Genomic DNA, 23328 nt, shown 5'->3' with positions numbered 1-23328 from the left:
TTCTATGGGCGGCTTAAGTCTGAGTCAGCGTTAGAGCTGTAGGACAGTCAGCATAGTAGTGTTTCCGTATTGTGTACGGAGGTATCCTGCTCAGCTCCATGAAATACAAATATGTCAGTGGAAAGGTACACAAAGAATAGGGTGTGTTAAATCATCGGTAAAAGTTCAGGGCATAAAATCTCATACTCACTCTAATGGCAAAGTGAAAGCCACAAGCACATAAACTACAGCAGACAATAGCCAGCGATTGAATAGTCCTCAATGGTACTCAAACATTTACTTTATTCTATAAATGAAGATGCTAATAATGAAAATAGTTATGTAAAATGTTATACGGCGCATGTGCAGATTGAAATTTTGGCTTAATGAAGAGGTCATTGATCTGAAATCTCGGTCTGCACATGTGCCGCATCCCTCGCCATTTTAATAAAGACCTGCAGACCGCCCGTGAATCACACTGCACGTGCGAAGCCCACCACAATCAAGACGTTAGCACGGAATTTCTGTAGAAGAAACAGGAGGCAGGTGGAAGAAGTAGAAGAAGGCCCTGCCCCACAAGTCCCCTGCACAAGCAATGCACCGATGACGTCATAAATGCATCATCAAAACTGTAGAGGATGATTATTCAGTAACCAAAGATCGGATTTCTTCCCTATAGGTATACAATGAATCAGCACCACAGTGAGATTATGGCTTTTCTTTATAGTGCTAAAGGGTGCTTTACACGCTGCGACATCGCTAACGATATATCGTCGGGGTCACGGTGTTTGTGACGCATATCCGGCGTCGTTAGTGACATCGCAGCGTGTGACAGCTAGGGGCAACGATCAATGATCGCAAAAACGTCAGAAATCGTTGATCGTTGACACATCGCTCCTTTTCATAATATCGTTGGTGGTGCATGCCGCTGGTTGGTCGTCGTTCCTGCAGCACCACACATGCTATGTGTGACACCGCAGGAACAACGAACATCTCCTTACCTGCGTCCACCGGCAATGATGAAGGAAGAAGGTGGGCTATATATTCCGCCCGCTCATCTCCACCCCTCCGCATCTATTGGACGGCTGCCGTGTGACGTCGCTGTGATGCCGCACGAACCGCCCCCTTAGAAAGCAGACGGTTCGCCGGCCACAGCGACGTCACAGGGAAGGTAAGTCCGTGTGACAGGTGTAAGCGATGTTGTGCGCCACGGGCAGCGATTTGCCCATGACGCACAACCGTGTATGCTCGCTAGCGATATCAATAGCGATATCGCAGCGTTTAAAGTGCCCTTTAGTCTTGATGACAGGTTCGCTTTAAGGGCTACCAAACTGTTGCTTTGTCACACAATGTCCTGTATACATGTTACATCATGCCAGATGTATGCAAAGCATTCTTTCACAGGATGTTGGCTCACAACAGAGGTGGCCCACTAGGGGAATATGTGAGAATGTAGGGCCGCTTGTCCCCTAGGTCTGTCCATATGTACACAAGCATCTTAGATTTCGGTGAACCACTCCTGTAGTGAGCCAGACTAAGCTATGAAATAAAGCTTTGCATTCATATACTGTATATATACACAATATATCTATGCGCATTCATGTACCTATGGTAAAATACATATACTATATACTGTGCATATGTGGCGCCCTGGACAAGCCAGGACGTCACAGGTACTGCAACAACACACCCCACACCCCAGTTAGGCACATCAGTCACACATGCAAATCCTTGTTGCCTCCCTCCAGGGGCTGATGTCCACACCAGGTGGGGTGGAGCCAGGCGGTTGGCCCCACCCACTGAGGAGTTCACAGTCCTGGAGGTGGGAAAAAAGAGAATTTTGTTTACTTACCGTAAATTCTTTTTCTTATAGTTCCGTAATGGGAGATCCAGACCATGGGTGTATAGCTTCTGCCTCCGGAGGACACACAAAGTACTACACTAAAAAGTGTAGCCCCTCCCTCCGAGCATATATACCCCCTGGATAACCAAATATAGCCAGTTTAGTGCAAAAGCTGAAGGAGAGTAGCCACCCACAAGTAGAGATAGAGCAAGAACCGGAACAACCGGAGCCTCTGTCTACAACAACAGCCGGTGATAACACGCGGAACAAGAAACTGCCAACAGGCAACAGGGAGGGTGCTGGGTCTCCCATTACGGAACTATAAGAAAAAGAATTTACGGTAAGTAAACAAAATTCTCTTTTTCTTCATCGTTCCTATGGGAGACCCAGACCATGGGATGTCTCAAAGCAGTCCATGGGTGGGAATAAACAGAAAACTGAGAAGTAGGCGAAACCTAACTTCGCAAATGGGCGACAGCCGCCTGAAGGGTGCGTCTGCCCAAGCTCGCATCTGCCGAAGCATGAGCATGCACTTGGTAGTGCTTCGAAAAGGCATGCAGACTAGTCCAAGTGGCAGTCTGACAGACCTGCTGAGCCGTAGCCTGGTGCCTGAAACCCAAGAGGCACCGACAGCTCTGGTCGAGTGTGCCTTGATCCCCGGCGGGGGAGGCACTCGAGTACACTGGTAGGCATCGGAAATGGCCGACCCAATCCAACAAGCTAGGGTCGGCTTAGAAGCCGAGAGGCCCTTACGCCGACCTGTGGTCAGCACAAAAAGAGAGGTGCACCGCCTAAGAACAGCGGTGCGAGACACATAGATCCGGAGCGCCCGCACCAGATCCGGAGTATGCAACACTTTTTCAAAGCGATGAACAGGAGCCGGACAAAAGGAAGGCAGGGAAATGTCCTGGTTAAGGTGGAAGGAGAAACCACCTTAGGGAGGAAGTCGGACGGAGAACCACCTTGTTTTGATGAAAAACCAAAAAAGGTGACTCCGAAGAGAGTGCAGCCAAATCAGAGACTCTCCCGAGGGAAGTTATGGCCACCAGAAAGACCACTTTCTGTGAAAGACGAGACAAAGAAACCTTCCTAAGAGGCTCAAAGGGGGGTTTCTGGAAGCCGTGAGGACCAGATTAAGGTCCCAGGGATCCAAAGACCGCCGGAAGGCGGCATGATGTGAGATGCGCCCTGTATGAAGGAGCGCACCTGAGCCAGCCGGGCGATACGCCGCTGGAACAACACTGGCAGAGCCGAGACCTGTCCCTTGAGGGTTAGTCCTAGCTGCAGACCTGACTGTAGAAGGGACAGGAGGGTCGGCAAGGAAAAAGGCCAAGAAGCATGGCCGAAAGCGTGACACCAGGACAGGAAAATTCTCCAGGTCCTGTGATAGATTTTGGCCAAGGAATACTTCCGAGCCCGAGTCATAGTGGAGATGACTTCAGGAGGGATACCAGAAGTCGTCAAGATCCAGGACTCAAGAGCCACGCCGTCAATCTGAGAGCCGCAGAATTCTGGCGGAAAGACAGACCTTGTGAGAGAAGGTCTGGACGGTCCGGGAGATGCCACAGCACCTCAACGGACAGATGGAGCAGGTCAGGGTACCAAGCTCGCCTGGGCCAGTCTGGAGCAATGAGAATGACCCGACGGCCCTCCATTCTGATCTTGCGCAGGACTCTGGGCAAGAGCTAGAGGGGGAAACACGTAAGACAGACGAAACTGGGACCAATCTTGAACCAGCGCGTCTGCTGCCAAGGCCTAAGGATCGTGGGAGCGAAGATCCACTTCCGGAGTGCCCCAAGTGTGGCAGATTGACCAAAACACTGCCGGGTGCTGAGCCCACTCGCCGCTGTCCACGGTTTGACCAAGAGAGCTAGAAGCACAGCTCTGATTTCCAGCACATTGATAGAGAGGGCTGATTCGGACTGAGTCCAAGTGCCCTGCGCTCTGTGGTGGAGATATACTGCTCCCCAGCCGGATAGACTGGCATCCGTGGTGAGAATCAACCAGGACGGGGCCAGGAAGGAGCGTCCCTGAAGAGAGAGGGGCCGAAGCCACCACTGGAGGGAGCCCCTGGTCTGTGGCGACAGAGCCACTAACCAGTGCAAGGAGGAAGTCTGTCCCAACAGCGGAGAATGTCCAGCTGCAGAGGACGCAGATGGAACTGGGCAAGGGAACCGCTTCCATTGACGCCACCATCTGACCCAGCACCTGCATTAGGTGCCTGATGGAATGACGGCGGGGCCTCAGCAAAGAGCGCACCGCTAGTGAAGGGACTGCTGTTTTACTAAGGGCAGCTTCAAAAGTGCCTGCAGAGTCTCGAATTGCATCCCTAGGTACGTGAGCTTTTGGGTCGGAGTCAGAGTGGACTTGGGAAAAGACAAGCCACCCGAATTGGACTAGAGTGGCGAGAGTGAGCGAAGCACTCCGCTGACGGTCTGCACTGGATGAAGCCTTGACTAGAAGGCCGTCCAGGAAAAGGGATGCCAACCCTTGGAGGTGCAGAACCGCAACCACAGCTGCCATGACCCTGATGAATACTCGAGGGACCGTGGCTAACCCGAAGGGAAGAGCCACGAATCGGAAATGTTCCTCTCTGATTGCAAAACGTAGCCAACGCTGGTGTGAAACTGCAATTGGCACATGCAGATAGACATCTCTGATGTCGAGGATGCAAGGAATCTCCTTGGGTCATTGAGGCAATGACTGATCGCAGAGACTCCATGCGAAAATGCCGCACCTGAACATGCTTGTTGAGAAGCTTGAGATCCAGGATGGGCCGGAAGGAACCGTCCCTTTAGGGGACTAGGAAGAGATTTGAGTAGAAACCTCTGAACTGTTCCCAGGCGGGAACCGGTACAATTACTCCGTTGGCCTGCGAGGATGCCACGGCCTGAGAGAAGGCGGCGGCCTTGAAGCAGGGGGGAGTTGACAGAAAAAATCTGTTTGGCGGGCTGGATAGAATTTTATCCTGTAGCCGTGGAAGATGATATTCCGCACCCACTGATCGGAGACGTGTTGAAACCACATGTCGCCAGGCGGGAGAGCCTGCCACCGACCAAGGACGTTGCTGGCGCGGCCAGATAGTCAAGAGGAGGCTGCCTTAGTGGCAGCAGCTCCTGCGTCTTCTGAGGACGTGGCTTCGTGCGCCAGTTGGGTTTTTGGTCCTTGGCTGAGTTAGTGGACGAGGCCGAGGGCTTAGAGAATGACCAGTTGGAGGAACGAAAGGAACGAAACCTCGACTGGTCCTGCCCTGGATGGATTTGGTTTGTGGCATGGAAGTACTCTTCCCGCCAGTAGCTTCCTGAATAATTTCATCCAGTTGTTCGCCGAACAGCCTGGGCCCAGCAAATGGGAGCCCAGCAAGGTACTTCTTTGAAGAAGCGTCTGCCTTCCACTCTCGAAGCTACAAGATCCTGTGGATAGCGAGAGAATTGGCCGAAGCCACCGCAGTGCGGAGCCTCCAGCATGGCAGACATGGCATAGGATGAAAAGGCTGAAGCCTGGAAGTTAAGGCAACCATCTCGGGCATAGAGTCCCTGGTGAGGGAATGCATCTCCTCTAGAGAAGCAGAGATGGCTTTGAAAGCCCACACTGCTGCAAAAGATGGGGAGCACGAGGCCCCTGCCGCCTCATATACAGATGGCGGTTGGAATCCTTAAGAGAGTTGCCATCAGCCACTGATACAACTTTCCGGGCTGCGAGTCTAGACACCGGAGGGTCTACCTGTGGTGAATGAGCCCACTCCTTGACCACCTCTGGTGGAAACGGAAAACGGTCATCATTTGGGAAGCGTCTGTCAGGACAGGCTCTGGGCTTGGTCACAGTGCCCTGAAAACTGGAGTGGTTAAGGAACACACTCCTTGTTCACTTAGGCAAGGTATACTGATGCTTTTCTGCCAGGGAGGTGTGCTCCCCTGATACAGGCGGATTGAAGTCCAGTACAAAATTAATGGACGCAATCAAATCACTAGCATCTGCGTCACTTTCGGACAGATCAATGGGGTACATGGAGGCAGCGTCCGAGCCCCCAGTAAAGGCATCCTCCTTGTCCTGCGAGTCAGCTCGTGAATCAGAGCCGTGGGACGAGGAAGGAGAGGGGACCCTGCGTCTCCATTTTAGGAGGATGGGGTCTAAGCCAGATGAAGAATCCTCTGTGAGCTTTGCTGAGCGAGCCGTAGCAGCAGAAGCGCCCTGAGGAGGGGGCTGATGCATGCTCAGCAGTGTCCGGGACATCTGTCCCCTGGAAAGAAGGATTCTACCCAAGCCGGGGGTTCAGCCACCGGAGCCGGAGCAGCCGGAGGGACCACTGGGGATGAGCCTCCAGGCTGAGGCACCACCATGTTAGAGCAGGCATCACAATGTGGTTATGTGCTCAATACAGGCAGTACGAGCCTACATGCAGTGCATATTAAGTACAGCCTTGCAGCCTTGCAGCCTTGCTCCTCGTGTGAGACATGCTGCTGAAGTGGGGGCTCTGAGCCAGAATGACCCCCAGCAGAGTATATACGCAGAGTATATAAGCAGGTCCACAACCGGAGGTTGTGGCTTGCCAGCCCGTTTGACATTGGGACATCTCTGTGCCCTCCAGATCCCACAGCCCGGACCCCCAGTGAGATGGCCAGCGCCGATCGCTGTCACAATGTGGTTATACAGACATGTATAAGAACGCTGATAAAATGGCGCCGGAGCGAGGAGAGGGGGCGGGGCCTACTCTAAGAGCGGGATCCGGAGGGCCAAGGAGATATACAGGGGAGGGAATATTACCTCAGAGAGGAGTGTCCCTCCCCTGTGCCGAACGGTCGCTGGGCGGAGCCGCACTGTCCCTCTGCATGATTGGCATGCAGGGGCAGTGAAAATGAAACTAGGGCTCAGGCGAAGTTGGGGCCTAAATTTAACGATGCGGCCGGCGAGCAGGCACCATCGGCGCGATTCTCAGGTGAAAACCAGAGAACCGGCCGGAAATGTCACAATAGATACACAGCACACTCTCCCCAACAATAAAGTACAAGGGACCCCCGATAATAACGTCTCAGATACTTAGCTTGTGAGACGCAGGGCCAGGTCCCTGAGGGATGAGTGCTCCGTCCGGCAGGATCCTGAAAGGGCTGCGGATGGAGACCGCTCTCCTGCAAGGCAGGGAGAACCGTGCTGGCTCCCACTTCAAGCCAGAGCCCGAGGGATGGTGAAGGAGCGTGGCATGTAAGGCTCCAGCCTTGAAATCAACCTTAACAACACCGCCGACACAGTGGGGTGAGAAGGGACATGCCAGGAGTCCAGGCTTGGACCCGCTTTTCTTCAAACTCTTTCCAAAAATCAAAATCAGATGAGAATGCATGTGTGGATGTGTGCCTCCTGAACACAAAGCATTGAACTGGCTATATTTGGTTATCCAGGGGGTGTATATGCTCGGAGGGAGGGGCTACACTTTTTAGTGTAGTACTTTGTGTGTCCTCCAGAGGCAGAAGCTATACACCTATGGTCTGGGTCTCCCATAGGAACGATGAAGAAAGGAAGTCAGTGTAGTCGGGGAGAGGAGTGAAGTGGTAGTTGAGGAGCAAGAGCAGACTGACCATGTCCGGGTACGTGGCCCGGGCACCTAAGAGCAAGGTTGGCAGACGGTGGTGACCGTCTGCAGGAGAGGCCGATTGACGCATAACCGTAAGGACCGGGGATGGGCGGTGGCCCGCCGGTACCGAACCAGGGAGCGAAGAGAAGCCAGCACCATTCGGCAGGGCCTACGGACCCCGACCTGGCTTGGAGTCGCCGTTAAACCGGTCAAATCCGTCAGCGACGGGAACCTCCGGGGTTTCCTAGCAGCAAAGACGCGACTGAAGGCAACCGCTCAACCGTGAAGGGAAATACAGCTATCGCCACAGCTAGAGTTCCCAGGGCCAGAGCCTGCGGGCAAAAAGGGGCTCCTCTGGCAAACACACCGCTGGGGAGCGGGCTACCGGTGGGAAGCCATCGGGGCCGAAAACACACTACAGGTGCAGGGAGAGGCAGTCACCGCCAACCTACCAGGAGTGACCACCGCAGCCGCCTGCGGGACCCGTCCATCCAGCCGTTTGTTTTATCAGAGACTCCGTGTACGTTATTGGCTGAGTGAGTACTACCGTGCCGTCTGGCACTGCGCTGCCCCCGCGACCCTGCACCTCGCCAAACCCCGTCATCCCCTTTCCAGTCACCATCACCGGGCCCCGGGACCACCAAAACCCCCTACCCACGGAGGGGAGAGAAACATCTCAGCTGCTCCTTGTCATCGCTCCCGGGATCCCCGTCCAGAGCAGCGGTGGTGTCCCAACCTCACCACAACCGTGAGTGGCGTCACGGACCGACTTCCCCAACCCCAAAAACTATTTCCCTTTCACTCACGGGCGAGGAGCGCCGCTCGAGTCCCCTGATCCGGCCCACCGCTCGAGCCACCAAGCAGCAGCAGCGCCGGACCCGAGCGTGGTGAGCACATCGTCCCCTCCCCGCCAGCGACACATACATGCTATTATATACGTAGCACACTGCATACACAATATTACATACACTATATACCATATTCACACTATTATACTATGTACACTATATATACATTATATGCAAACTTCTATACATATACTCTGTATACCATGCACACACAATTATATACACTATATACCATGCACACACTATTATATACACTATATACCACATAAACACTTATATATACACACTATAAGGGAAAATATAATATTGAGAAACATAAAAGTATGATAACTCACATGGTTGAAGCTGTAGAAAGGGTCCTAAAATCTGTGACCAGGTCAGGAGGCTTAAAGGAACTCAACATCAAGAGGGCATCGCTGGGACATAGAGTCATTCCTGACACCGTGGCCTGGTGAGCCGGAGCTTCAAAGCGTGGGCAGATGGCCCAATGTAGGCAAGCTGGATATTATCTGTTTAGTGTAGGAAGAGGGGAATGGAAGAAAATTAGCTATATAACAGGCAGCATAGTTGCTTCTTCATTAGCTCACTGTTCAGTTACAGACCTGTGATTTTTAAACTAAAATGCTCACCTGTCCTGGAAACTTGGGGTCCAGGCGAGGGGATGTAAAAAGATTGGTTGAACAATGGAAAGGTGTTCACATACTGGGGTTCAGCCAAGCTGAGTGTCAACCAGTGTATATGATTAAGAACCCATTTGGATTCGAAACACGTAGGCCATGTTTTTCCCTGTCTTTTTAATATTTTTTTTTATTCACCATGTAATTTTATTGAAGATGAAATAAAGTGTAATTTTATCCTATTAACTTCTGGAGCTGGATCTTCCATTACCTGTTTTGCTTGCATTGCTGCTTGTGGGACTCGGCCCATGGATCTGTGCACCAAATTCCCTGCATATCGTATGACCATCAAAATTGATGAAATGGTGAGCTGATCCTTTTTTTCCTTTTTCTTGAATTCAACCATAATTTCCTGAACTCTCAAGGAACACTTAGCCATTTTTTTATTTCTCCTTTTTTATTTTATCGTTGCATATTTATGACTCGCTTTATTTTCTAATGTTACTCATTTTCAGATAAGTACTGTACATTGGTATATTAAAGCTTACTATTTTAGTAAGTTTGCTCTAAAGAATACAAAGCCTTTTTGCAGAGTTTGTGGCCTTTTGACTGTCGGGCAGCTTTGTGTATTTTGGGGGACTTATCGCCCTGTTCGGTGAGTGGTGGCAGCGGGTTGTGTATCCGGGGTGTGTGGACTGTATCAGTGTGTGATCGATGCTCACTCTGCAGCCTATAGGGGACGGTGGGTGCAAGACTGAGTGACAGGAGATAGATTAACCCCTTGCAGATGCACCCACATCATGTGCTGGGAAGTGTTTATATGTCACACTATAATCCCCCTTGTAAAATAAAAATGACCTATAGTCACCTCCTGGCGGCAATTGATATCCCATTACAGTGAGTGCTGCAGCCAATCAGTGGCCAATAATGGGCTGCAATGCTCACATCTCCCCCTGACATTCAAGTTTCATCCGAAGTGAAAGCAATGGATCTGAAAATCACCACTGATTGACTGCAGGACCCATAACAATATCATGGGAACCTTGAGAGACCCGACACCAATAACACTGAAAGGTGTCTGTATGGAAGGTGAGTATATGGGATTGTAGGGGGGTTTAGGGTTAGGCCCACCCCTGCATTTGTACTTGGCACACCACTGTCAAATGTAACTGTCTGGTTGTATGTGAATTCACCACCAGGTGGCCAGGTTGCTGGCACCTGGGTGGGCAGGGAGGGACTAGTAGTCGAAGGATAGGAATCTATATAAAGGGGTGATTGGAGATAGACAGGAGGAGAGTTCAAAGGAAGGTGTATATGTAACAGACCCACAATTGAAGCATCGGGCCAGATGGGCCATCCCTGCGACCGGGATACGCGGGGTCTGGAAACGGATTGACAAACTGCGTCCCCCAGGAGAGGGGTATAGTCTAACGGTCGGGGGTCTGTCGGCAGTTTCACCAGGCTAGTAATACTCTGAGAATTCCACACTTGCTGAAAGGTCAGTGTGTCCTCAGGTTGTATGGTATGACTGGATAACCTGGGCACGGATGGAGAGCCCTCTCGGTTGCTGTCCTTGCGCTGTAGTGTCCCCTGTGGGTGGGGTGAATTGGTCCAATGGACTTTATGATATGGTATCATGCCAGTGTGATGCGTAGTGGTGGAAGGAGAGGCCTAGTGGTGACGGAGAATCCAGGTGCCAATGAGACGGACTGCTGCTAAAGTTTATGTGTGAATTAAATATGTGAAGAACCCCTATGGGAGGAATGCCGGTACCGTGAAGGGCGGACTGAAGTAATGCTGGAAACGGAAGAAAATAAAGTTGAATTGCTTGTTTAAAAGTTGAGACTGTTGCTGGACTCTATTACTTTTGAATGTGTGCCGTATGAGACTGAAACGGAGTCCATCCTGTGAGTGGTCTGGTGACAGGGAGGTGAGGGGTTAACTGCAAGGTGTGCTGAGACCTGTGGTTCCCCAAACTGCCACAGCTACAACTGTTGCCTGCCCTGTGCCAGCCACCACATTATTATAGTACTTATACGGAATCTGTCGCCAGGTTTTTGGCACCTAATCTAAGAGCAACATGATGACGAAAAAGAGACCCCGATTCTAGGGATGCTTCACTTACTGGGCTGCTTAGTGTAGTTTTGATAAAATCACTACAGTGGAACCTTGGTTAACAAGAATAATCCGTTCTGGGAGTGTGCTTGTTAACCAAGTTACTCGTTCAGCAAAGCAAGATTTCCCATAGGAAATCATTGCAATGCAGACAATTCGTTACACAACTTGTTATATGTCCTATCCTGGTCCCCTATCGTGCCATTCCATACAAGTTTAAACACACACAAACACGCACACACACACATATTATGCTCACCTTACATTCCGTTCCCTTGCCGGCCTCCTGGAACTTGCAGTTTGCCAGTACAGGATGTGTATTGGTAACCATCGCGAAGAGGGAGGCACTTCCACTGCCAGAGCGCTAACATCAAAGGCAGAAGCCGCTTGCCTCTGATTGGCCAGCACGCTGCCTTTGAGTAGCAGCTGACAGTGGAAGTTCCTCCCTCGTCGCGATGGTTACCAATACACATCCTGTACCAGCGAACTGCAAGTTCCAGGAGCCCGGCGATGGATCGGAAGTTACACATATTATGCTCACCTTACCTTCCGTTCCATCGCCGGTGTCATGGATCTTGCAGTTCGCCAGTAAAAGATGTGTATCGGTAACCATCGCGATGAGGGAGGAACTTCCACTGTCAGCCGGAGATTACCCCTCCGCTCCCATCCAAAACCTTTGCCTCCTTCTATAAGCAAAAGATTGACAACATCAGAAAAAGCTTTGTTCTACAACTCCACAGACCCTCCTCATAACTACTCAGCCCTCTCCCTCCAAAACCAGCTTTTCCGCCATGACAAAAGAGAAACTTTCCTCTCTACTCTCCAGATTATACCTCACAACCTGTGCACTTGACTCGCCCCCATCTCACCTCATCCCCAACCTCACCACAGTCTTCACTCCAACCCATTCTACCTATCACTAACAACTGGTGTCTTCCCCTCATGCTTTACACATGACTTAGGGGTACATTGCACACTACGACATCGCAGGTGCGATGTCGGTGGGGTCATGTCGAAAGTGACGCACTTCCTGCATCGCTCTCGACATCGTAGTGTGTAAAGGCTAGATGATACGATTAACGAGCGCAAAAGCGTCGTAATCATATCATCGGTGTAGCGTCGACGAAAACCATAATTACCTTACGGTCCGATGTTGTTCCTCGCTCCCGCGGCAGCACACATCGCTGTGTGTGAAGTCGCAGGAGCGAGGAACATCTCCTACCTGCTTCACCGCGGCTCCTGTCGGCTATGTGGAAGGAAGGAAGTGGGCGGGATGTTTACGTCTCGCTCATCTCCGCCCCTCCGCTTCTATTGGCCGCCTGCCGTGTGACTTCGTTATGACGCCGCACGGCCCGCCCCCTTAATAAGGAGGCGGGTCGCCGGCCAGAGCAACGTCGCAGGGCAAAGTGAGTGCATGTGAAGCTGGCGTAGCGATAATGTTCGCTACGCCAGCAATCACAAGATATCGCTGCTGCGACAGGGGCGGGGACTATCGCGCCCGGCATCGCAGCATCGGCTTGTGATGTCGTAGTGTGCAAAGTACCCCTTAGTCTCACCCATCCTCAAAAAGTTCTCCAATGACCCATTTTCTGTGTCTAGCTATTACCCCATATTACTTCTCCCATATGCCTAAAAACTACTGGAACAGCCTGTGCATCTTAAACTGTCCTCTCACCTCTCTTTCTGCTGCCTCTTTGACTGGCTACAATTTGTCTTCTGACAGCATAATTCAACCGAAACTGCCCTAGCTAAAGCCACCAATAAGCTACTAACTGCCAAAGCCAAGCGACACAACTCTGTCCTCCTCCTCCTGGACCTGTCCTCTGCTTTTGACACAGTGGACCATTCCCTTCTATTACAGATTCTTTTATCTCTTTGTATCACAGACTTGGCTCTATTCTGTATCTCTTTATACCCAACAGACTGGACATTTAGCATCTCCCACTCACATACCCATCCTCATCTCGCCCCCTATCTGTCGGTGTTCTCCACCTACACCTTTGGCAGCGGGCAGCAAATAGAGTCCCATTGGTTTCAATATCACCTCTATGCTGATGACACACAGATCTACCTCTTTGAACCTGACATCACCGCCTTACTATCTCTATCCGCTATTTCATCCTTTTCTTTGTTAAAATTCTAAAACTTAACATGGACAAGAATTAATCATTTTTCCCCCATCTCACTCAACCACCTCAAAAGACCTATCCATCAAAGTCAATGGCTTCTCACTCTCCCCAGTTCTGCAAGTTCAATACCTTGGGGTAATATTGCACTCTACTCTCTAATTCAAGCCACATATCCAAGCCCTTTCCACCTCCTGCCAACTCCAATTCAAAAATATTTCATGGATTCATACATTCCTCAACCAAGAATCTGCAAAAAACACTAGTGCATTCCCTTATTATCTTCCCACCTTGACTACTGCAATCTTCTGCTCTTTGGCCTCCCTTCTAGCACCCCCTCCAATCTATCCTAAAATCTGCTGCCAGACTAATCAGCTTGTCTCCCCGCTATTTGGTGGCTTCTCCTCTCTGCCAATCCCTTCACTGGCTTCCCATTCACAAAGACTCCAGTTCAAAACACTAACCATGATATACAAAGCCATCCACAACCTCTCGTACATCTGTGACCTAGTCTCCCGATACCTACCTGCATGCAACCTCCGATTCTCACATCTCCCCCTCCCACAAGTGCATACAAGATTTCTGCCGTGCATTCACCATACTCTGGAACTCTCTACTCCAACCTATCAGACTCTCGCCTACCGTGGAACCCATCAAAAGGAACCTTAAGACCCACCTCTTCCGACAAGCCTACAACCTGCAGTAACCTTCAGTCCATTATACCGCTACATGACCAGCTCTACCCTCACCTACTGTATCGTCACCCATCTTTTGTAGACTGTGAGCCCTCGTGGGCAGGGTCCTCTCTCCTCCTGTACCAGTCTGTGCCTTGTATTGTTTATGATTATTGTACTTGTTTTTATTATATAGCCCTTTTTTCATATGTAAAGTGCCATGGAATAAATGGCTTTATAATAATAATTATAATAATAATAATATACCTATTCATGGGGTATGGTATAACCCCAAAGACTTTCTTCTACATAGTCACGTACTACAAATATTAGGCTGCTTTCACACTACGTTTTTTAACATGCGTCATGAACGTTTTTTTAACGCAAAAATGGATCCAGTGCAAATGCGTTTTCATTTCAATGCATTTGCAATGGACTCGCGTCAACATGCGTTTGCGTGCGTTATAGTGAGGATCCAGCGACTTGCAGTTTTTTTACTTTTTTCAAAAACGCTACTTGTAGCGTTTTTGAGCTGTGTCCGAATACTGTATTTCACTGGATTCTCACTATATCGCACGCAAACGCATGTGAACGCTTGCATGCTGATAGACAGGATCCTGTTTGCTCTACTGAGCATGCCCAGAAACCAGCCTGGCGTGATCAGTCTCTCTCTCCCCCTCCCTCTCTCCCCCTCCCTCTCTCTCTCCCCCGCCTGAGAGCGGCGGACGCTCGTAACTAAGGTAAATATCGGGTAACCAAGCAAAGCGCTTTGCTTAGTTACCCGATGTTTACCTTGGTTACGTGTGCAGGGAGCAGGCAGCCCGGCTCCTAGCAGCTACGGACGCTCGTAACCAAGTTAAATATCGGGTATCCAAGCAAAGCACTTTGCTTAGTTACCCGATGTTTACCTTGGTTACCAGAATCTGCAGCTGTCAGATGCCGGCTCCCAGTCTATAACGTTCAGTTCCCCTCACTCCCGATCACATGACTTCAATGCCCGCCCATAAACTTCAAGTGGCAGGATCCTGCAAAATAACACTTGCGTTTGCATGCGTTTTTCTTTGTAAAAACAGGATCCACTTTTACAGCAAAAAAAACGTTCATGACGCATGTTAAAAAACATAGTGTGAAAGCAGTCTTGCCTCAGTATTCCTTAGAATGGTATAATTAGACTTAGTATATTGCCTAATATTGATACTTTTTAGAAAATTACACAAAACTAATACAATATATTGTAATGATCTTTTAGCAAGCTGAAGAAATAACAATGGCAGCACTTTTTAAATATCACACATAGAAAGAAGGGAATTTTGTTTACTTACCGTAAATTCCTTTTCTTCTAGCTCCAATTGGGAGACCCAGACAATTGGGTGTATAGCTATTGCCTCTGGAGGCCACACAAAGTATTACACTTAAAAGTGTAAGGCCCCTCCCCTTCTGGCTATACACCCCCAGTGGGATCACTGGCTCACCAGTTTTAGTGCCAAAGCAAGAAGGAGGAAAGCCAATAACTGGTTTAAAGACCAATTCAATCCGAGGAAACATCGGAGAACTGAACCATACCACATGAACAACATGTGTACCCGAAAAAACAGAAAAACCCCGAGAAAACAGGGCGGGTGCTGGGTCTCCCAATTGGAGCTAGAAGAAAAGGAATTTACGGTAAGTAAACAAAATTCCCTTCTTCTTTGTCGCTCCATTGGGAGACCCAGACAATTGGGATGTCCAAAAGCAATCCCTGGGTGGGTAAAAGAATACCTCATGATAGGGCCGTCAAACGGCCCTCTCCTACAGGTGGCCAACCGCCGCCTGAATGACTTATCTACCTAGGCTGGCGTCTGCCGAAGCGTAGGTATGCATCTGATAATGCTTGGTAAAAGTAAGTAGACTCGACCAGGTGGGTGCCTGACACACCTGCTGAGCCGTAGCCTGGTGCCGTAATGCCCAGGATGCACCCACGGCTCTGGTAGAATGGGCCTTCGGCCTTGAGAGAACCAGAAGCCCAGTAGAACTGTAGGTTTCAAGAATTGGTTCCTCGAGCCCCCGAGCAAGGGTGGATCTGGAAGCTTGCGACTGTTTACGCCGACCAGCGACAAGGACAAAGAGTGCATCCGGGTGGCGCAGGAGCGCCATGCGGGAAGTAGAACCTGAGTGCTCTCACCAGAACCAACAGATGCAAATCTTTCTGAAATTGATGGACTGGACGAGGACACAAAGAAGGTGAGGTGATATCCTGATTGATATGAAAATGGGATACCACCTTAGGGAGAAATTCCGGAACCGGACGCAGAACTACCCTGTCCTGGTGAAGGACCAGGAAGGGAGTTTGTATGAGAGCGTTGCTAGCTCGGAAACTCTCCTAAGAGACGAGACCGTTACTAGAAGGCCACTTCCCGTGAAAAACGGGAAGGGAGACATCCTTCAAAGGCTCGAAAGGCGGCATCTGGAGAGCAATTAGAACCTTGTTCAGATCTCAGGGCTCTAACGGCCGCTTGTACGGAGTGCTGAGAAGACAAACTCCCCGTAGGAACGTGCGTACCTGAGGAAGTCGTCGTTTCTGAAAAAATACAGATAGCGCTGAGACTTGTCCCTAAAGGGAACTGAGCGACAACCCATTTTCCTACCTAGATTGCAGGAAGGAAGGAAACATAGACGATGCAACCGGCCAGGGAGAAACACCCTGCGCCGAGCACCGAGATAAGAACATCTTCCACGTCCTGTGGTCAATCTTGGCGGACGTTGGTATGCTAGCCTGTCTCATGGTGGCAACCACGTCCTGAGGTAATCCTGACGACACTAGGTTCCAGGACTCAATGCCACACCATCCGGTTGAGGGCCGTAGAATTCAAATGGAAGAATGGCCCTTGAGACAGCCAGTCTGATTGGTCTGGTAGTGCCCCCGGTTAGCCTACCGTGAGGCACCACAGAACCGAGTACCACAACATCCTCGGCCAATTTGTAGCGACGAGGATGGCGCGGCCGCAGTCGGTCTTGATCTAGCGCAGTACTCTGGGCAACAATGCCAGAGGTGGCACCTAAGGTAGCTGGAACTGCGACCAATGCTGAACTAAGGCGTTTGCCGCCAGAGCTCGATGATTGTGAAACCGTGCCATGAAGCTGGCACATTGTTGTTGTGCCGTGACGCCATTAGATCGACGTCCGGCCTCTGTCAGCGGCGCCAGATCTCCTGAAACCCGTCCGGGTGAGAAGACCATACTCTTTCGGCCACACCTCAGCGACTTATGAAGTCAGCTTCCTAGTTTCCACACTTGGGATGTGAATTGTGGATATGGTGGATGCCGTGTCTTCCACCCACATCAGAACCTGCCGGACTTCCTGGAAGGCTTGCCGGTTGCGCGTTCTTCCTTGGTGGTTGATGTATGCCACCGCTGTGGAGCTGTCCGACTGAAGTCGGATATGCTTGCTTTCCAGCCGCTGTTGGAAGGATTGTAGGGCAAGATACACTGCTCTGTGTTCAAGAACATTGATCTGAAGAGTGGACTCTTGCTGAGTCCACGTACCCTGAGCGCTGTAGTGGAGAAAAACTGCTCCCCACCCTGATAGACTCGCGTCTGTCGTAACTATCGCCCAGGACGGGGATAGGAAGGACCTTCTTTTTGACCAAGAGGTGAGAAGAAGCCACCACCGTAGAGATTCCTTGGCCGCCTGAGAAAGAACGACGACTCTGTTGAGGGACGTCGACTCCTCGTCCCATTGGCGGAGAATGTCCCATTGTAGTGGACGCAGTAAAACTGCGCGAAAGGAACTGCCTCCATTGCTACCATCTTACGTAGGAAGTGCATGAGGCGTCTCAATGTGTGCGACTGGTTCTTAAAGAAGAGCTTGCAGCCCGTAGTGAATGCTGTTTGTCTAGCGGCAGCTTCACTATCGCTGAGAGAGTAAGAAACTCTATGCCTAGATATGTTATCGATAGGGTCGGGGTCGGATCTGACTTTAAAAAGTTGATGATCCACCCAAAACTCTAGAGAGTCTCCAGCGCAACGTTCGGGCAGTGTTGGCATGTTTCCTAAGAGAGTGCCTTGACAAGTAGATCGTCTAAATACGGGACCACAGAGTGACCCTGAGAGTGCAGGACTGTGACTACTGCTGCCCTGACCTTGGCGAAGACCAGTTGGACTGTCGCTAGCCGGAAGGTAGAGCTACGAACAGAGGGTGTTCGTCTCCTATAACGAAGCGTAGAAACGCTAGTGCTCTGGATCAATCGGCACGTGTGGATAAGCATCCTTGATGCCTAATGATGCTAGGAAATATCCTTGGGACCTTGAGGCGATGACATGGCGGAGGGATTCCATCCGGAACCGCCTGGTGTCCACGAGCTTGCTGAGCATTCTTAGATCCAGAACGGGACGGAACGGCCCGTTGTTATAGATACCGCAAAGAATTTGGGGTAAAAACCGTGACCTTGTTCCTGAAGAGGAACGGGGGTCATCACTCTTTCTGCCTATAGAGTGCACCCTGTTTGCAGAAGAGCAGCGGCCCGGCCGGGAGGTGGAGAAATTCTGAAGAATCGAGTTGGAGGACGAGAAGTGAGCTCTATCCTGTACCCGTGAGACAGAATGTCTCACACTCAATGGTCATTGACCTATGGCAGCTAAATATCGCCAAGGCGGGAGAGCCTGCTACCGACCGAGGCCGCAAGTCATGAGGAAGCCGCCTTGGAAGCGGGTTTTCAGACTGTCGCTTTTTTGGGCGAGACTGAGCCCGCTAAGAATCTTAGCTCCTCTGATCCTTTTGAGTCCACATTGGACGAGGAAAAATGGGACCTGCCCTAGCCTCGAAAAGGCCGAAAACCCCGACTGCCTCTTGCTCTGTTGGGGTTTGTTGTGTCCGGGCTGAGGAAAGGATGAATCCTTACCCCTGGACTGTTTGATGGTTACATCCAACGCTCACCAAACAGTCGGTCTCGCGTAAGAAACAAATGCAGACATTTGAGAGGTTAAGGATGCCACCTGCGGCACAGATGTACGTGTAACCGTGTCAATCTGTGTAAGACAAGCTGAAATAGCTTGGAGTGCCCCAAGGGAGAGAATGCCGGAGCCAACGGTGCGCCGACAGCCTCATAGATGGCTTTCGACCAGAGATCCATCTGTCTGTCAGTGGCATCTTTGAGTTTGCAGTTCCATCTCCCACTGCAACTATGGATCTAGCTACAAGCCTGGAGATTGGAGGATGCCGCTCGGGACATTGGGTCCAGTCCTTGACCAAGTCAGGGGACAGGGATAACGTGTATCCTAAGCCGTTTGGAGAAGCGCATATCTGGATAAGCGTGGTGTTCCTGGACTGCCTCTCTGAAGGCAGAGTGGTCCAGAAAAATACGTGAAGCTGACTCCTCCACTGGAGGAGCTGTGAGAAATAACCCACATTCTATAGATGGACGCTATAAGATTATTTACTATGGCGTCACAATCAGGTGTATCCAGATTGAGAGCGGTCTCAGGATCAGAATCCTGAGCCGCTACTTCCGCCTCATTACACAGCGAGTCCTTCTGTTAGGACCCTGATGAAACCGAGGCCGCTCATAGCGAGTCCACTTAGGCTGTCTGGGACTGACGTCCGTGCAGAGCCGTGACTCTGGGATGCGTGTGACATTCCCGGAGCTGTTAGTTATTCACACTGAGGGGGGCCATGGATCAATGATTCAACAGTGCCCATATTGTGAGAGACATGTCCGGACTGCTAGGCTTCTAGTATCATAGCCATAGTCTCAGAAAAACTGTCAGTAAATACTGCAGACACCGTCCTCATCCCCTGGCCATTAGTGCATACAATGGGAGTCTATGTACCTGCCGGCCGTATAGCCGTACATGCTGTACCAGCTGTATAGAAAAACATGTGGTTCTGCACCTTTGTTTTACACAGAGAATATGCTGATAACTCCTCCGCATAATCCAGGAGGGTATATACAACGTGCGACCAAACAGTGCAATGTATATAGTACAAGCATATCTATAAGTGCACTTCTGCACTAGTGGGGTTAGCACCACAGGTGCTGCTTAACGCCTGTTACAGCGATTGTGTGACTATCAGAATGCCAGGGTCTTCCACACTTGTCTCTGTACCGTACAGAAACTGACACTAATGGCTGCCGGTGTCCTTGTAGAGAAGGAAGCCGTGGGCGTGCCTGAGAAAGTGCGGGAATCCGGATTCACAGTGCACACAGTGAGAGGGGTGGAGTATGCAAAACATACTCCAGCTCTCAGCTCTGCTCTATGCAGCGTCACGCCCCTACCCTGACTGTCAGGGCTGTGGGCGGTAACGAAGGGAGACTAGGCCCAGAAGCCGGGGACTCGAGTTAACAGCGCGGCCGCCGTAAAAGCGCGGGCCGCGCTGAAGTCCCCGGCGCACCACAAGTGCCAGCCGCGCCGCAGTTCCAGCGGCCGGCGCGACCGATTCATAGAAGTGGCCAGCGTCCCGCCCCTCTCCTGACTGGCAGGTCTGGGGGCGGGAACGAACGGAAGCAGGCCGCAAAAGCCGGGGACTCTAGTTATCAGCGCGGCCGCCGTAAAAGCGCGGGCCGCGCTGAAGTCCCCGGCGCACCACAAGTGCCAGCCGCGCCGCTGCCAGCGGCCGGCGCGACCGATTCCTGGAAGTGGCCAGCGTCCCGCCCCTCTCCTGACTGGCAGGTCTGGGGGCGGGAACGAACGGAAGCAGGCCGCAAAAGCCGGGGACTCTAGTTATCAGCGCGGCCGCCGTAAAAGCGCAGGCCGCGCTGAAGTCCCCGGCGCACTACAAGTGCCAGCCGCGCCGCAGTCCCAGCGGCCGGCGCGACCAATTCCCATAAGTGAGCCTGCTTCAGCAAAGCTGAATGAGGCCATGGCACAGGCGCCGCAGCGCTGATGTCCCCCGGCGCACTACAACACCCAGCATGCTGCGGTGTGAGCGCCAAATGCACGGGGACACAGAGTACCTTGAGGAAGCAGGGCCATGTCCCTGATGTACTCCGCTCCATCCAGCATCTTCTCCAGGGGCTGTAGATGGAGCACGGTCTCAGTGCCTGGAGACCGGTAAATCCCACTTCACCCAGAGCCCTGTAAAAAGGGATGGGGAAGGAATCAGCATGTGGGCTCCTGCCGCCGTACCCGCAATGGGTACCTCAACCTTACAAACACCTCCGACATACAGTGGGGTGAGAAGGGAGCATGCTGGGGACACTATATGTGTCCTCTTTTCTTCCATCCGACATAGTCAGCAGCTGCTGCTGACTAAAAAGTGGAGCTATGCGTGGATGTGTTGCCTCCTTCGCACAAAGCACAAAACTGGTGAGCCAGTGATCCCACTGGGGGTGTATAGCCAGAAGGGGAGGGGCCTTACACTTTTAAGTGTAATACTTTGTGTGGCCTCCAGAGGCAATAGCTATACACCCAATTGTCTGGGTCTCCCAATGGAGCGACAAAGAAAATAATAAAAAGAAAGAAATTCTCTACACTACTTTTAGTAATATCACATTACGCAAATATTCTTCTTCAAGTTTTCTCACTTGTTCAACTAGATCTACTGCGTGTCTACAGCACATTAATCCTCACAGAGTGGTTTCTTGCATTCCACAAACTGTTTTCTTATTTTTCCTTGGGCACATAGCCCCATTGTCATTGGTTCATCTAGTGACCGTTGATAGCCATTTTTATGACCGGCCACTAGATGAATTTGGTCTCTGCTCCATTATCTCTGACGTCGCAGTCTTCACCTTCTTCGTAGTCACTATCATCCAAATCCTCATCGGTAAAATAATTTGCATGACCACCAAAAAATATATTTCAACTTACCTTACCTATGACCAGTTAATGGGGTCTCATAAATCCCATTATTAGATTTTAGGAAAACTATATAGCAAAAAATGATAACACCACAGCACACTTCACCGATAAATCTTCAAATAAATTCTCACAAGGAACCAGCCTCGCGCTACGCAGCATGTGCAACGGATGTGAAGACTGCGTGGGGTTTCACAGACCCCATTATCATGTTCTAGGGTTAAGAATCCTGCCCACCTGGGTTGGCAACTGTCCAGAAATTCCAGTAACGTCCATAAAAATGTGTCACTTTTTTGCCCTGTCCGTAAAAAAAACATGTTTTTTTGGAAGCTGAAAAAACTTAGATTATTTTGATAGTAAGGGGCCCTTTGCACACTATGACATCGCAAGCCGATGCTGCGATGCCGAGCGCGATAGTCCCTGCCCCCTTCACACCTGCGATATGTTGTGATAGCTGCCGTAGTGAATATTATCGCTACGGCAGCTTCACATGCATTCACCTGCCCTACGACGACGCTCTGGCCGGCGACCCGCCTCCTTCCTAAGGGGGCGGGTCGTGTGGCGTCACAGCAACGTCACACGGCAGGTGGTCAATAGAAGCGGAGGTGCGGAGGTTAGCGGGACGTAAACATCCCACCCACCTCTTTCCTTCCGCATTGCAGACGGGACGCAGGTAAGAGATGTTCCTCACTCCTACGACTTCATACACAGCGATGTGTGCTGCAGCAGGAACGAGGAATAACATTGTACCGTCGCTGCAGCCAAAATAATGAAAATGACTGACACTACACCGATCATACGATACCGACGCTTTTGCGCTTGGTAATAGTAGTTAAAACGATTTACACACTATGATGTCGAGAGCGACGCCAGAAGTGCGTCACTTTCGATTTGACCCCACCGACATTGCACCTGCGATGTCGTAGTGTGCAAAGGGCCCCTAAGGCCTAAGACACACGGCATGAAAATCGGAGCGAGTGGAATGCGATAAAACATTGCATTCCACTCGGACAAATATTACTCTATATGCCAGCACCCATGAGCGATTATTTTCTCAGCCCTAATCGGACCGAAAAAAACAGTCGCAGCATGAAGCGAGTGTAATGCGATCCTGTTTCACTTGCACCCATTCAAGTCTATGGGGCGAGAGAAACATCGCACTGCACTTGCATTACACCGGTGTAATGAGAGTGCAGGGCAAGAATGGCAATAGCCGACTACTGAGGAGAGAGGGAGATAAATCCTTCCCTCCCCTCTTCAGTGCCGGCCCGCCCCCCGCATTTGTGGTTTGATCGCACGATCGGACCTCAGTCGCAATGACACTCACATGACACTCGGCTCCCGCTGTGCTGCCAGCGTGAGCTGAGTGTCATGCAAGGATTGCAGTAGTCCCCGTGTGTCCCCGGCCTAATTATCATCATTTTACACTTTACAGTGACTGCAGTTGATGCCTTTATATCAGAATTATGGGCCATAGACATGGAGCCCTTATAATCCTTATGATTTATGATGGTTTTACAATGTGCCCGTAAAAATTATATGTGTGCATGTATGGGGTCACATGAGCATATAAAAAATCAGTCCCATTCTCATCCAGAAAAGTTGGACAATTTTTTCTCACTTGTCATCTCTGGGCAGTCTATATACAATCCATTTTTTTTACTAATCAGCTATTTATATTTTACAGGACCATTGACAGTTATCTATCTTACAGAATTGTATTGTACCCTTAAATATCGGACTCCATACTGATGGTCTGTTTGGCATCAGATTTTTTTTCTCGCACTG

At 50.6% G+C, this 23328-nt stretch overlaps 1 protein-coding gene across 1 annotated transcript in view; it reads right to left on the bottom strand.

Moving 5' to 3' along the window:
• The window catches only part of LOC142245923 (anterior gradient protein 2-like), a 38230-nt gene extending 29499 nt beyond the window's left edge, over positions 1 to 8731 (bottom strand). Inside the window, exon 1 of the mRNA XM_075318930.1 lies at positions 8572 to 8731. The gene's annotated coding sequence lies outside the window, so the exon portion shown is untranslated. The remainder of the gene's footprint in view (positions 1 to 8571) is intronic.
• Positions 8732 to 23328: the final 14597 nt, after the last annotated feature.

The sequence above is a fragment of the Anomaloglossus baeobatrachus genome, chromosome 7 (genome assembly GCF_048569485.1).
Source record: "Anomaloglossus baeobatrachus isolate aAnoBae1 chromosome 7, aAnoBae1.hap1, whole genome shotgun sequence".
NCBI lineage: Eukaryota > Metazoa > Chordata > Amphibia > Anura > Aromobatidae > Anomaloglossus > Anomaloglossus baeobatrachus.
Note: the sequence above shows the minus strand (reverse complement) of the source record. Positions and strands in the feature narration are given on the sequence as shown.